At 30.3% G+C, this 15915-nt stretch overlaps 1 long non-coding RNA gene across 1 annotated transcript; it reads right to left on the reverse strand.

The window, feature by feature from the left end:
- Window positions 1–1186: 1186 nt before the first annotated feature.
- Window positions 1187–10833, reverse strand: LOC115963283. The gene is made up of 3 exons (XR_004085779.1): window positions 10813–10833; window positions 1364–1419; window positions 1187–1278 (listed from the first exon to the last, which is right to left on the reverse strand). It is a non-coding gene; the product is annotated as an uncharacterized LOC115963283 (long non-coding RNA).
- Between the last annotated feature and the right edge of the window lie 5082 nt (window positions 10834–15915).

Raw genomic sequence — 15915 nt, forward strand, 5'->3', positions numbered from 1 at the left:
ACCAACGAACCAAGTCACCAACCACTTATTGAATATAAAATTATTAATGTCACGAACCACTATTGAATATAAAATTATTAATGTCACGCTTGTGTCATTCTTGACCTAATAAAAAATCATACGTAGACTAAAATTAATAATAATTTATTAATATAATTAAAACTAAATTCTAAAATAGATTATATTGTAAAAATAAAAAGAATAAAAATTAATTTAAACTAGTCGCTAAACCGTGCGATGCACAGGAAAGCTACCAATTTTTTTCCAAATGATGTGACATTAGCTATTGGAATTCAGCATCGATTCTCTGGTTGCATATTCTTATTTTTCAATTTCATTTATTTCATGTCTTCCACTAAATATTCAATGCATTCATTATATTTAAAAAACGTTGAAGTAAAGTTGTATCCTTAAATAACTAAATATAAGAGTTTAATTCCTGTCTGTTTCAATTTAAAACCAAATTGTGCATAAAAGCAAAAAAATTACATTTGTTCCAATACGTCTTTAGTACCAAAATCACAAATTCATTAAAACCAAATTGTGCATAGAAAATCTTAGAGATTGAAAGACAATTTTAAAGTGTTTTTTGTATCTTCTTCCTTTGTTGCTTTGTAGTAGTCCCTGAATATGCCATTTTGTTTTCCTTGAGTATAGATGTTGGTGTGAGTTGCACATTGGTTTGAACATCAAGTTTTTGAAATTTTGTACAATCACCATCTTCTTCAATTGATAAGTTGTTACTACATTTATTTGAAGTATCACTAATGTAAACCTGGCAATAGAACAGGTTGAGGAATGTATTACAACATATACATCTTAAATATCATATTTGATATTTTGCTAAATTAAAGAATACTTACTTCTGTCATTTTATCAAGCTGAATTGCTTTGTCAGTTTTTTCAAAAGAGTAAAAAAGTTTCTTGACAGTGTAAAATTTTGTACAATCACCATCTTCTTCAATTGATAAGTTGTTACTACATTTATTTGAAGTATCACTAATGTAAACCTGGCAATAGAACAGGTTGAGGAATGTATTACAACATATACATCTTAAATATCATATTTGATATTTTGCTAAATTAAAGAATACTTACTTCTGTCATTTTATCAAGCTGAATTGCTTTGTCAGTTTTTTCAAAAGAGTAAAAAAGTTTCTTGACAGTGTAGAATTCCCATCCATAGTTGAGATTATAGTTATTTAGTTGTATTTGGAAAACAAATTGTTTTCCTTTCAGATTTTCTATTTGCACAGGAAGGATGACTTCATCGGGCTCCTAACAAAAGTAACATTTTTCAAATTGTACACTAAAGTAAAGTTTAGTAAATATTAAATACTAATTTTATCTTCAACTTTCTCACCTCTAAAGATTTATTCAAAAGGTCTTTGGCTGATATGTTGAGTAATTTTTCTGCTTCTGAATCAAATAAAATGAATGTGGCCATTCCTGTGCTATCTTTAACCTTTAATTGAATTCTATACCTGATAAAAGAAATGACAAATATAATGTTAATATCATATTCTTTGTTGTGTATTTTAATATAAAAAGTAAACATTTTCATTTTGTGTACCTTGGGATGGGAAGCATGCCTTTTTGTTGCAATTGTCGCACCATAAAAATTCATCTTTTGACTTTACCTTTTTACGACATACTTCGCAAGAGATAAAGTACCAACCAGAATGATTTATGTCAATGTTTATAATCTTTCCTTGACAAGTAAAGATCGTTTCCTAGAAATTGAATTTAATATCAATAAATTTATAATTTTATAGTTAAATTTTGTAAAAGCAAGTCTATAGTACATAAAGCAATGTTAAGGACAATATTATTGTTGAAGGTATATTTTTTTCTTACCTCATTATCAGAGTCCCACATAACTTTTTTGATTTCACTTATGGTTCTTCTGTTGATGTTCATCTCTTCTTCAATTGTTACTTGTGGTTTGAATTGCTTGGGCATTTGTACTATTGGTTGGTTATTTTCCACCAGCCTATTATATTACATAAAGATATTAGACATAGTATTGTAGAGACTGTAAATATATTAAAAATGTGAATCCAAAACAAAGCACTTACTGATCTTTGAATTCAGCAGTCTCAGGAATGTCTAAATCAATATAAACTCTTGTTCCACTTGTTGATGATAAGTTATACTCTCTTGAAATGCACAGGATTCATTAGGAAAAAAAGAACATTGAAGTTTCAATGAAATGATTACTGTAACAGTGAGAGGTCTAGATTAGAGGGCATAGTATCTTGTAGATATGTACAATACAGAGGTAAATAATCCAACTTTGCTATGGTAGATATAGATGCTAAAGATAATGACACTTGAGTAAATGTTTGTCACATTTTGAAAACCAAAGGACCCCAAAAACCATGCTATTGAAACGGATTAAAAAAAAAAAGAAAAGAAAAATCTCTCTCAACAATGAAAAGTGTAAAGGGAGGGAATGAATCTCCCAACAGTAAGTGATGAATATCTTTTTAATTGTTATACATTGAAATGATTTTTCTCTGCTCAATAATTTAGAGACATAATTATCTTGATTCATTGGATGCTTAAATAATAATTTAGCCAAAATACTTTGTATTTCAAACAATTGGATGATTTCTTATGTAGTTCAGAAGATGGTTATAAAGAGAATTAGAATAGAGAAATGAACTTGCCTTTAAAAGTCTTGACAGTCAAACATGTAGCAATTATGATAAAAGGGCCTGGATTTTCAGTAAAGAAGCTCTCCTCAACTTCATTTGCAACTGATCCCCAAAGTATAAGTTTTATTTCATTTCCTCTGTTCAAAATTTCCAATGTTATAGTGTAAGTTCATATAATATAAGTGCATGTATTGGTTTATCAAAAATAAATAAATAAATAAAAAGTGCATGTATTGAAAATAATTTCCTTTTTTTTTAAAAAAAGACATACTCTGTAGTCATGACATTTATGTTTCTCATCGAGACATTTGATCCTTTGATGCAAGGTTGCTCAATCGGTCCAACACCAATCACATTTGCAATGATATCTAGGCATTACAAAGATGTGGATGTAATTATTTTCATATATAACAATAATATATTGCATAATTATTAATAAATTTAATATAACACATAATATATATAGAGACAGCTGATAGTTGGACATGTTTATTAACGCGTTCATGTATTTTATTGTAGTCAACAAATTCGAATTTATGATGCGGTATATCAACATCAACCTCCTTTATTTCCTTAATGCTAGTTTTCAATGTGAACACGATCTTGATGTCATTGTCTACTGGTCTGTACAATGCATTGCCATCAACCACTTGAAAATAAGAGAGTTCATAAAATTTTCCTTCTTGCAAAAAAGGCTTGAACTTTTTAGCAATATTATTTCGAATGATTGCATGTATTGAATTATTCTGCAAGTAAAGTGCATCAGTTTTATATAGATAGAGTTCATGGTATATATAATGATCAAACAATATTAAAAGCTATAGAAGAAAAACAAACCTGCTCATCGATTAAAATCATATCTAAACTAATAATATCATTATTTTTTGAGTTGATTGCATTCCACATCCTTGATATTCTGATCTTGACTTTCCAATTTTCTTTGTGTTTGTCTATACAAAGCTGATTAAGGAGAGAATATTGCATCATCTTGGATCCCTACCTGTATAGATTAATAAATTTGAAAGTTTATAAAAATTCTATCTTTCATTTAGATACTTCATAGAATAAAACAAAACAAAGCAATATAACAAAGACACCAAAAAGTAATTAGCTTGCTAAAGATAGAAAATAGTAATTAGCTTGTATTCAATTATGTTATAGACATGAAATTTAACAAAACAATAAGCATATACGAAGTGTCTAAATCAATTTGGAGGAGATAAACAGAAAAATATATATATATATATATATATATAAATTATGTTACCTTTATTAGTTGGTTTCTTGAGTCAAAGATTGGTAAAAAATTCTTTATACACAATATTTTTTGTTTCAGACTTTTTTTCAGTCTCATCGTTAATGATGAGGAATTTTAGGCCATTTTTGCTTGTAACTCTAGACACTGCAACGTACAATTGCCCATGACTAAAAACAGGTTTTGGCAAATACACTCCAACATGTTTCAATGATTGTCCTTGGCTTTTATTTATAGTCATTGCAAAGCACACTGAAATTGGAAATTGTCGTCTCTTTAAAACGAATGGCCATTTTGAATCACTTGGAGATAATGTTATTCTAGGAATGAACACACGTTTGCCTATATTAGTGCCAGTTATGATTTCTGCTTCTATCACCCATGTAGCCAATCTTGTTATAATGAGTCTTGTTCCATTACAAAGACCTTCATTCTGATTCAAGTTTCTAAGCAACATTACAGTCAAACCTATTTTTAATGTCAGTTTATGGTTTGGCAATCCTGGAAATCTCAACGTGTTCAAAAATTCAACAGAATACAGGAGATCTTGGTCAGGAACATTTGAAGAAGCCTTGCATATAGAATTTGAACTTAGATATTCATGAACTTCTCCATTTAAGGATGACACAATATAGTCATTTAGTTCTTCTATAACTTCATTTGTAGGGGCAAGAATTGCCCTATCTTGTAGGTAACTTGGATCTGTGTATTTATTTTCCAAACCTAGATATGTGTTGTCAATAATATCTTGCATTGGATTCTCTGAAGGTTGGATAATCAAATCACTTGGAATTGAAATGTTGTAATCCCCATCTTCTTCTCCCAATTCACCATTACCTATTTTAAGAATCCACTCACTAAAGTCCTTTATAGATGATGTTTCTATTCCACTCATACTGTTCTGTAGAAGCCTCATATTTGTTTGGAGTTTAAAGACATTACAATCATTCCATAGATATGACTTGCTAATTGAGGATTGGACTATATCTTCTCGTCTTCCCTTTCTCACAACTGGAAGTATTTGTCGAAAATCACCCCCTAGAACTACAACTTTACCACCAAAAGGTTTTTCAGCATTTTGAGGATCTTCAATTTGTAGTATATCTCGTAACGTGCGGTCAACAGCTTCAAAACAATTCCTATGTGCCATCGGTGCTTCATCCCAAAGTATAATACTTGTTTTTGAGAGAAGTTCCGCTGCTTGTGTTCTTTGCTTTATGTCACAGGTATAGTCATCATTTACATTAATTGGGATATGAAATCTTGAGTGAGCAGTCCTTCCACCAGGAAGCAACAAAGCAGCAATTCCTGAAGACGCAACAGCAAGAGCAATTTTGCCTTTTGATCTTATACTAGACAGGATGGTTCTATAAAAATACGTTTTACCCGTTCCACCATGTCCATAGACAAAAAACATTCCCCCTCTTTCAGTAGCAATAGCTTCCATTATAGAATTGTAGATTATTCTCTGTTCATTGTTTAGGCCATAAATTAGGATCTCATGTTCTCTTTTCAAACTTGATACATCATACGACATTTCTTCTTGAATAAGTCTATTCCCATTCTGAATAAGATCCATATTTGGCTAGGGCATTTGTGGATAATCTCTAAGTGATCTTCCATATTATTGGAGGATTTGTTCGATTTCATACAATCCATAATTTCTCAATTGGTTATCTGATAAAATTAGTTCTTGGAACTGGAGGATACGCCTTTGCCTATTTAGTATATCTTCTGTAATCAGTTTCCAGTTGGATTCCCAAAGACTTAATGGATCAGCTACTTCACAGAACAATAGCATTGTAACAAATAGTTGACGCAATTGTTGCCCACTGGCCCAACTTGAAGCTTCAATTGGGGAATCATGCCATTCTTTGTCATCATCAAGAAGTCCAAGTGCATAACAGGCTTCCTTATAAGTTGGATAAGTAACATCGTTTATAGTCCTTAATTCTTTAAAGTTTCTTGGACCTTTGACAATGTTAAGCAACATTCTTAAATAAAACCTTTTACCACTTGAAGGATGTGCATAATACACTCTTCCAATACAATATTTAGATTTCCTTCTTTGCCATTGCTTATCATTACTATGCCACACCCATTTTGTAGGAAATTCAGCATAAGTCAACTCTCGAGCATCTTCAAAAGCCTCATTTGTTTTCATCCATTTTGTAAACTTTGTTTCTTCAATACCAGGTATATTTAAAACATTATCCAAGCTTGTATTTTCCGGATAAATGATGGGATGTTCGTCTTCCAAATGAAAATTTAATCTTTCAATAGGTGGATATCGAAACTGAATTGGAAATTCAAATATTCTCCAACATGATTCAGAAGCTGAAATATATCTACAATCCAAGTATGCTTTTGTCTCATCAACAACAATGTCGGTCTCTTGTCCATCACTCCCAATATTTGGCAAATTCTCTTCTACAACAACTGTTGCCCTATCTGATCCCTTGTTTATATATTTAAACAAATATTTGATCGATTGAGATCTATTACACCATTCTACATTCAAATGGGATTGGTACTTCACCAAAAGATCTACATTATAAGATACAACATATCGGTTATCCAAAAGAATTCTGTTCTTCTCTATTGTTTTTGCATCATTTCTTCTTCTATATACTGGAAAGCCTTCTTCATTAATTGTTGTTTCTTCATAAAATCTTTTCGGAAAATGTTTTGTACATTTACCATTCATCATGTATGGTGATTTCAGATTTGCAGATCCACATGGCCCATGCATCATAAATTGTTTTATAGCTTCATTAGCAACAGGATCCTCATCTAGATCTGGTATCTCAACCATAATGATACCATCAATGTCTGTTGGACTTGGACACTTATCCTTTGGATCCAAGAATAGAAGAATATGTGCATGTGGGAGTCCTCTTTTTTGGAATTCAATTGTATACACAATAGCAATAACTCTTCCAAAATGAGATTTATGCCTCAAATCATGTAATAGTTCATCTAATTTTATCTTAAAAACCCTTGCTACAATATCTGGCCGATCCTCATATTTCAGGCCTTCTATAAATTCTAAGGAATGATTGATTTTTGGCCATTTTGGATTGCAAGTAAATGTAAGAAATAAATCTGGGTAACCTGCCCATCTACATATTGCCATTGCATCTTGATAATTTTGAACCATGTACCTTGGACTTCCAGTAAATGAGGACGGTAGGACTATTCGTTTGCCTACAGTAATGGGATCTGTATCACCACAAAGAACGGCATCTTTCAAACCATAGTACAGCTCTGACCTCCATTTTTTTTTTATTGAATCTAACCCATTGTAGTCTTTCTTCTTCGATAGAAGTGTATGCATCCACTATATATAAATTGTTGAAAAAGCCTCCTACCAAGCAACAATGTCTTGCCCTCATGAAAGCGTTGTTGAAGCCTATAAGCATAGTATTCTCTCATTGTTATTGATTCCCTTTTTCTAGAATTGCTCCCATTCAAATTCCTATAAGGTATACCAGGCATATACCCATCCTCACCATACAGAAAAAGTAATGGATATTGCAATGCCATAAAGCTTGGATGAGTTCCATTTATACGTTGCAATCCTAAACTTCGATTCTCAACAATAATATCTCTATTAGAACTTTCAATATTAAAATCTCCAACAATAAGAGCAGCTATCTCAGACGTTACAGGTAAGTCATATTGCCTTTCACCAGAATTGCGACTTCGTATTAAACGAATTCTGACATTATGTATATCTGATTCATCAAATCTATCCCTGACCATTCTAAAAAATTTAACCAATTGGTTGCACTAGTCTAACATTTCCATCAACTCGGTAACAATATCTGGATCCACATAATTTCTATCATCTTCATGTATAACTGCATCAATTCTATTTTTAACTTCATTATCAGTTTTATAAATATAAAGCTGTGCATACTTCGGTTTTTGGCCATGGACAAGAAGAAGTGATCCAATTCTATGATGAGTTTGACCATTTACACGAAACACATATGGGTCAGAACCATTATTCACTGATCTATCAACATTACCCCCCAAAGAAGTGAAGGCAAAGAGAGAGTTGTAGATTCTTATCCCTAGTTGAAAGTTTATTGATCTCTGATCACTATTAATATTGAGTAAGTTTCCAAGAAAGGGTAGAGGTTCTTTCAATAGAGGGAGTTCAACTCTTCCTTCAAAACAGCACAAACTAAACTTCGATTTTGTAGGCATTTTTGACTTTACAGTTCTCTCTTCATACCAAAATTGAGCTCCACAATGTTCACATACTATTGTTGGAGGTCCTAAATCCAATAGTTCCGTAAATTTTCCTATGACAATGAAAACAAAAATTCACTTTTTCTTCCTAATTTTAGAACTTTTTTGGGAGAACTAAAAAATGTAACACTTACGTTGTTTTCTTCTTTCATCATTAATGCTATATTGTCTACGTCGAATACTCCTTTCAAATGGCTCGTCATCTCTTGTTCTTGTTTGGCCTAGGTCACATACTAATTATTAGGTTACATACTAATTATGAGTTTTTTAAAGAAAAATATTTTTTTAATATGTCAATATCGTACCCCTTCTATTTCTCTTTCCAGATAAAATTAATCTTCGTCTCAATCTTGCATAGAAAGCAGACTCCATGCTTGGGGAATAAACTAAAAGCAAAGCATTCACAAAATTTTAATTCATAAATATAACTATATAGCAAAAACATATATTACAAATTAATAGTTAGATGTTATAGAAAGGGGAAAAATTGAAGAAAAATATAGCATTCACATAGTAACTTCAGAATTAAAAAAAACATAAAGATATGATTATTTGATAAAATACAAATTGTATTACAATTTGTATAAAATAAGATCATATTTCAATTTCAAACTCTCTCTACAAACATATTACCAATAAACAGTACAAAATAAAGGAAAGACTAGTAAACACCTGACTTTCCTTGTCTTGTAGTTGTATTACCAAATAAGCTAGATATCAAAATGCTAAATCCCTACCTACAAAACAAATAGAAGACAATGATAAAAGCAGATTTAAAACAACAACCATATGAACACTATTTAGGAATTCTATCAAACTCTTGTGAGAAGCCAATAACAAAAACATATGTACAGCTAACAAACATCATTATTATGTACACATATATACAGCCAACAAAAAAAAAACTCTTGACACACACAATGATACTATTTGATTTTTTTTTTTTATTAAAAAAATAAGGATTGGTATTTGGTACTACTTGGGTTTTTTTTTTTTTGGGAGTTGCACAAAAAAAGATCAATTGCTATACCGGTGTATTTTTATGCTTAAAAAAATAACAAAGGACAAAATCTAAGAGGTTAAAAATAGACCATAAAGAAATTTTGAATTGAGACTATTATAGATTTAAAAGTAAAGTGAAAATAGAACATTGGATCATGAATGTCTGGTTCTTCTTCATCACAAACGCAAAACGAAAAGAGAAAAAAAAAAAAGAAAAAAAGAAAAAACTCTCACCACACATACACAAATTAATACAATAAGCAGTATTCTACCACCCCATTACATTGTAGACATATATAGCAACTTCTTCATCACAATCGCAAAATGAAAAGAAGAAAAAATCCATTGCACCATATTGAAAGACCATAATTAACAGCAACCATATATACAACATATTAAAACTCATTAATAGAAGGCAAATAGTACAGTGCAAAAAAAAAAAAAAAAAAAAAAACTGATTTAAAACAGCAACCATACGGATTTTTTCTTCATGACTTGAAATGTGTCAGCAAAAACTCAATTCTCATTACTTCGTTCTATCATAAGACTATAAGACACTTTAAAAAGGTTCCAAAATACTTTAATTATGGGCATGATTACTTGCTTAACAAGTATTGTTGGCATAAACCAAGGAATTTCGTTCAAAAAGAATTGTTTAAGAGCTTTTTCTTTTTATGTTCCCCCCTTTAGTTTAGTAATATAGTAAGCTTTTTCACCAACTAGTTTCCATCAAGCTGTGAGAAGCCAATAACAAAAACATATGTACAACCAACAAACATCATTATTATGTACACATATATACAGCCAACAAAAAAAAAAAAAAAAAAAAAAACTCTTGAACACACAATGATACTATTTGATTTTTTTATTATTAAAAAAATAAGGATTTGTATTTGGTACTACTTGGGTTTTTTTTTTTTTTGGGGGAGTTGCACAAAAAAAGATCAATTGCTATACTGGTGTATTTTTATGCTAAAAAAAAATAACACCATATTGAAAGACCATAATTAACAGCAACCATATATACAGCATATTAAAACTCATTAATAGAAGACAAATAGTACAGTGCAAAAAAAAAAAAAAAAAAAAAACTGATTTAAAACAGCAACCATATATTTGCTGCTGTACACATATATACAGCAACTTCTTCATCACAATGATAAAAGCAGATTTAAAACAGCAACCATATGAACACTATTTAGGAATTCTATCAAACTCTTTTGAGAAGCCAATAACAAAAACATATGTACAGTCAACAAACATCATTATTATGTACACATATATACAGCCAAAAAAAAAAAAAAAAAACTCTTGACACACAATGATACTATTTGATTTTTTTTTTTATTAAAAAAATAAGGATTGGTATTTGGTACTACTTGAGACTATTATAGATTCAAAAGTAAAATGAAAATAGAACATTGGATCATGAATGTCTGGTTCTTCTTCATCATAAATGCAAATTACTTACAAATAGAAAAAAAAAAATCCAAATTTGTGAACAGAACACTACAATATACTATGATATTAAAACTCCAAGCATAAAAGCAGATTTAAACACAATGTAAAAAAAAAAAAAAAAAAAAAAAAAAAAAGACATATAATTCAGTATGAACAATGTAATGAATAACTAACCTCAACGTACTCCACACCAATTTTGCTAAGATTATCAGGAAGCAAGCTGATAACTCCACCTTGCTTAGTTTCCACTAAACAAATTCAAACCCGTGGCTCAGTTTCCACACAAAAACAATTCAAATTGACCAATAGCTCAGTTTCCACACAAAAAACATATATTCAAATTAATTATCTAAGTGTGCACAAAAACTACAATTCAATCAACTCTAGAATACAAAATAGGGTGGGGCAAAAAATAAATCACATATATTCAAATTGATTATCTAAGTGTGTGCACAAAAACAACAATTCAATCAACTCTAGAATACAAAATAGGCTGGGGTAAAAAATAAATCACATATATTCAAATTGATTATCTAAGTGTGTGCACAAAACTACAATTCAATCAACTCTAGAATACAAAATAGGCTGGGGTAAAAAATAAATCACATATATTCAAATTGATTATCTAAGTGTGTGCACAAAAACTACAATTCAATCAACTCTAGAATACAAAATAGGCTGGGGTAAAAAATAAATCATAGCTCAGTTTCCACACAAAAACAATTCAAAATTGACCAATAGTTCAATTTCCACACACAAAAACATATAACTAAAATTCAAAAAACACAAAAACAATTGAAATTGACCAATAGCTCAGTTTCCACACAAAAACATATAACTGAAATTCAAAAAAAAGTTAAGAAATCCACACTAAAATAGTAGCTCAGTTTCCACAAAAAAACAATTCAAATTGACCAATAGCTCAGTTTCCATACAAAAACATAAACATATAACTAAAATTCAAAAAAAAAAGTTAAGAAATCCACACTAAAATAGTAGCTCAGTTTCCATACAAAAACATATATTCAAATTGATTATCTAAGTGTGTGCACAAAAACTACAATTCAATCAACTCTAGAATACAAAATAGGCTGGGGTAAAAAAATAATCTATAGCTCAGTTTCCACACAAATTGAATAGCTGTGAAAAAAAAAAAAAGCACCGTGAAAGGTTTATATATATAGTTATAGAGTCCTAATCTATATAGAGTTCGAATTCAGAAAAAAAAAAAAAAAAATATATATATATATATATATATATTTATATATATTATGGGTTTATAAGATAATACCTTTGGGCCGGTCTCGATGGGCTGGGTCGGTTGCATTGCCAACCGACATAGTTGTTGGGCCATGGGCTGGGGAAGAGTGGAAACTGAGCGAAGTGGATATGGGTATGCTGACGTGGAAAATTGTGGAAGCTTCAAAAGCTTCGGTTTTATATATATATAGATAGATAGATTATATGACAAATGGACATAGTGTAAAACCAAAATTTTATTAAAAATGAAACGTAATAATATAATACAAAATAGTTTAACATGAATAATTAAATTCTTATTAAATTTCTTGAAATTTATGGCAATTTAATTTTAGTAACAGAGGTATTTTTATTTATTAAGAACTTTTTTTTTTGAGAAATATTTATTAAGAACTTAGTAATAGAGTTTCACTTTTTATTTATTTATTGAAAGATAAAAGCTTTATTGATTTATAATTTCTTTTAATGAAAGGTTTATTGATTTATAATTGAAGTAATAGAGTTAAGCTATGTTTTAAAAATTGGATTGGTCTCTTTCTAATCTTTTATCATTAAAAGTTGAGTGCTCTCAACGGTGCAGGAAATCTTTTGCTTTGGAGGCAGCGGTTCAGATCAAAGCGGCATGCACCTTCCCATTAAGAATCAAAAACTTGTTTTGGGAATAGAAAGAAAAAACAAGGGGTCATTCTCCTGTATCCCCTCTCTTTTTTAAGGGGTACGGTACCCACATAAGTTTTAGCCATTAGATTTACGTATTTTAATCTTAGCCGTTTATGTAATTTTAATAGGATATCAGTTACCGGCCAATTAGGTTAACATATAAAACCGAAAAAGAAAAAGAAAATTTCGGTTCTTGTTTTGCTTCTTCTACATAGGCATCTCATCTTATTTGACTGAAGTAGGTTCTTCTCTCGCATCTTGGTGTCTCCTCTCCAACTTTCATTGCTGATGTTCTTAGGTAAATCACTGAATCTATTTTTTGGCATCCAGTGTCTTTACAATCTAGAGTCTCTAAATTTCTTATAGCATTCATTTAGGGATTTTGATTCTTAACCCTTTTCCTCTATATTTGTTGAAGTTAGGGAAAAACACTAGTGATCTGTTTGCATGCCATGGATTCTATCTCTTCCATCAATTGTAGATCTGAATCGCAAAATATTGATAGGATTGTGTAGGTTTATTTGTGCCTCTGTGGGTTTCATTTGATTTGTTTATGATTTTTCTGTTGATTTTGTTTGATTTGTTTATGATTTTTTTGGGGTTTCGTTTGATTTTTTTTTTTTATATGATTTATCTGTTAGTTTTGTTTGATTTGTTTCTGATTTTTTGTGGGTTTGTATCTACTGGTAAGGATTAGAACTGCACTGGTTTAGTTTTGTTAAGAATTTGTTGATTTATAATACAAGTATTGGCATAAATAAATGATTTAGAATGGGAAAAACACAGTGGAAAGTGGAAACTATACAAAGTTCAAAAATGGGGACAAATTATAACTCAAAAGACAGGAAAACAATGTCAAATTCTCATCCTTGAATAATGGAGGTGGGATGGATGGTGGAACCATCCTCCCTCTTCCATTGAATATAAAAAGAAGAAGAATACAGATAAAGATGTGGTATAGTTTCTTCCAAAGGGGCACAATACAGAAGGTTTAGGCCGATGCACAGGGATCTAAATCACCCAAGGAAGAAGCCACATTGTTAGGGAAAGAATTAAAACTATTAAAACTTAATTTTCTGTTAGCCCGTTACAGCTTGCCATTTAGTAGCATCTTTTTCTATTACTCTTATCAATGTTGTCGTAATTTAAAAACTGCAACTTGAGACCAAAATTCTTTAATTGTCAATATGCCAAAACTCGTGTCTCTCAATCCTGAAATCCACTAGAAGCAAAATATAGAATGATATGAGACAATTGTCTTTCTATCATTTTTATATGAATTAGCAATAATTTTGGACTTAAAAATGATAACCTAAATACATTGGGATTCCAACAACATCTTTGTCCTTTTAAGTGAAATATTATCTTGGCATTTTGCTTTAGAGACTGAGTACTAGTGAAACAAAGGCAATTTGTTTAACAAAGATCAAAAGAGTTGTTTTTGTCCTAACTCAGAACTACTGAAATCCAGAATCAGCTATTAGATGTACTGCCAGTGATCTTGCTAAAAAATCATTTCATTGAAATATGTCTTAATATTTCCTTCATATTTCTAGAAAAGAAATAGTGGATAAAGGGACTACATAAGCATCTAAAACAACAAAACAAGGACTCAAGCAACACTAAAACCACATCACATAGAACTTTACAATAGTTTTCACCTTAATTTCTTAATATATATTTCAAAATTCAGATGGACTAACATATACATTCTTAAACATCTGTATCATACGAACTTTGATTTCCAGATCTAGTGAGTGCAAAAAATGAAAATTTTCAACTATATAATTTTAAGAAGTCTGATAAATGGAAAGTACCTCTGTGGGAAAAAAGAAAAAAAATGAAGCTTTTCTCTAATGCTCTAGTAATTAGTGGAGACCAATTTTAGATTCTAAAGGAATAAGGAAATGGCACCTTCTATTTGTACTGAGCAGTCCATCTTTTTCTTGGTTATGAAAAACCTCTTCAGGATAATATTGTTATGAGAAAGCATTGGTGTTCAGTTCTTCCTATGCAACAATATTTTCTTCTAGGGGCACTCCAGATTTCCTAGAAATAATAGATATCAAAAATAAGAAATTAGAATAAAACAAGGAACTTGGTTTCAATAATTGAGTTCAGGGACTGATAATGTAGTTTTGTCTTCTTTATGACTCTATATGCTTTTTCCTTGACTGCTATCTATTTGTTATTTTTTTTTGTTACCATCAAGCATTCAACTTAGCACATAGAAAATTCTAATTTAATGAATTTATATGTTTTTTTTATAGATGTCAAACAAAGTCTAGATTATAACTTTATGCCTTTATCGTAAAGTTAAGCAACCCTATGAATTTAAGACTACATGAAAGATGAAAGGAAAGTCATGTTATGCAAGCGCAAAACCACTTTCTATACAAAGCTCTTATAACGTCTCAACTTTTGATATCCATCTTAACGGAATATTTGTGCAGGACAACTTTTGATATCCATTATGAAGCAGGTTCTTGTGGCTCCTTCCTTGCAGAATTCTTTTTTTAATATTGGTGCACTTATACAGGTATGCCTAATAAATTTATGTTTGTTTCTTTTTTCTATTTTAGAAGAGAGAATTATATTAAGATTTGGTTCCATTGTTGTGGAATAATTTTTAATTACACGTCTCATTATTTTGTAGGACTTGTTGGAACTTTTTCGATACAAGTTGGCAGCAGAGTTAGTGCTTTCAAAGGATAATAAAGTAATAAACAACAATGTTTTAAATTATTTAAAGCACTAAAAAATAGAGCTATTGGATTTTTTTTTATTTTTTTTCAGCCTCTCAAATGACAATGCTGTGTATAAGTGTGAATGTGAGTCTTTATCTATTAGCAAACAAGTGCATTGTATACATCATCTAGATAATACACAACCTTCAATTTTGAGTTTTGACATTTGTAGTTTGTACTAAGATAAAAGTGTAGGTGCGATAACCTTCTCTGTCTATGGTATCAACCACAATGAATTTTTGTTCGTTTATTATTTCTTCATGAATCATATTAAACCATCTTCTATATTCTTTTGATTTGATTTCTCACATTTGCTTAAGGATATATTTTTGGTATAAACTGATAAAATATTCTCTGACCCATTTGCCCTTTAATTTCATTATCAAATAAAAATAATAATCTAAAGCATTTCTCTAGCTTTGAGACAACAATGATGATATTTTGAAACTCATAGGACATTATTATCAAGTGTTTCACTAAAATTGACGAATAATGACAACTTGAGCCATCCATTTGAAAGATTTACTTGGAGAGGTAAAGATAGTGAGAGAGATTGAGACTCTTTATACAATCCAATATCTTTTTATTAAAATATGAAATTGAAAATTTC

This window comes from Quercus lobata, chromosome 10, assembly GCF_001633185.2.
Source record: "Quercus lobata isolate SW786 chromosome 10, ValleyOak3.0 Primary Assembly, whole genome shotgun sequence".
NCBI lineage: Eukaryota > Viridiplantae > Streptophyta > Magnoliopsida > Fagales > Fagaceae > Quercus > Quercus lobata.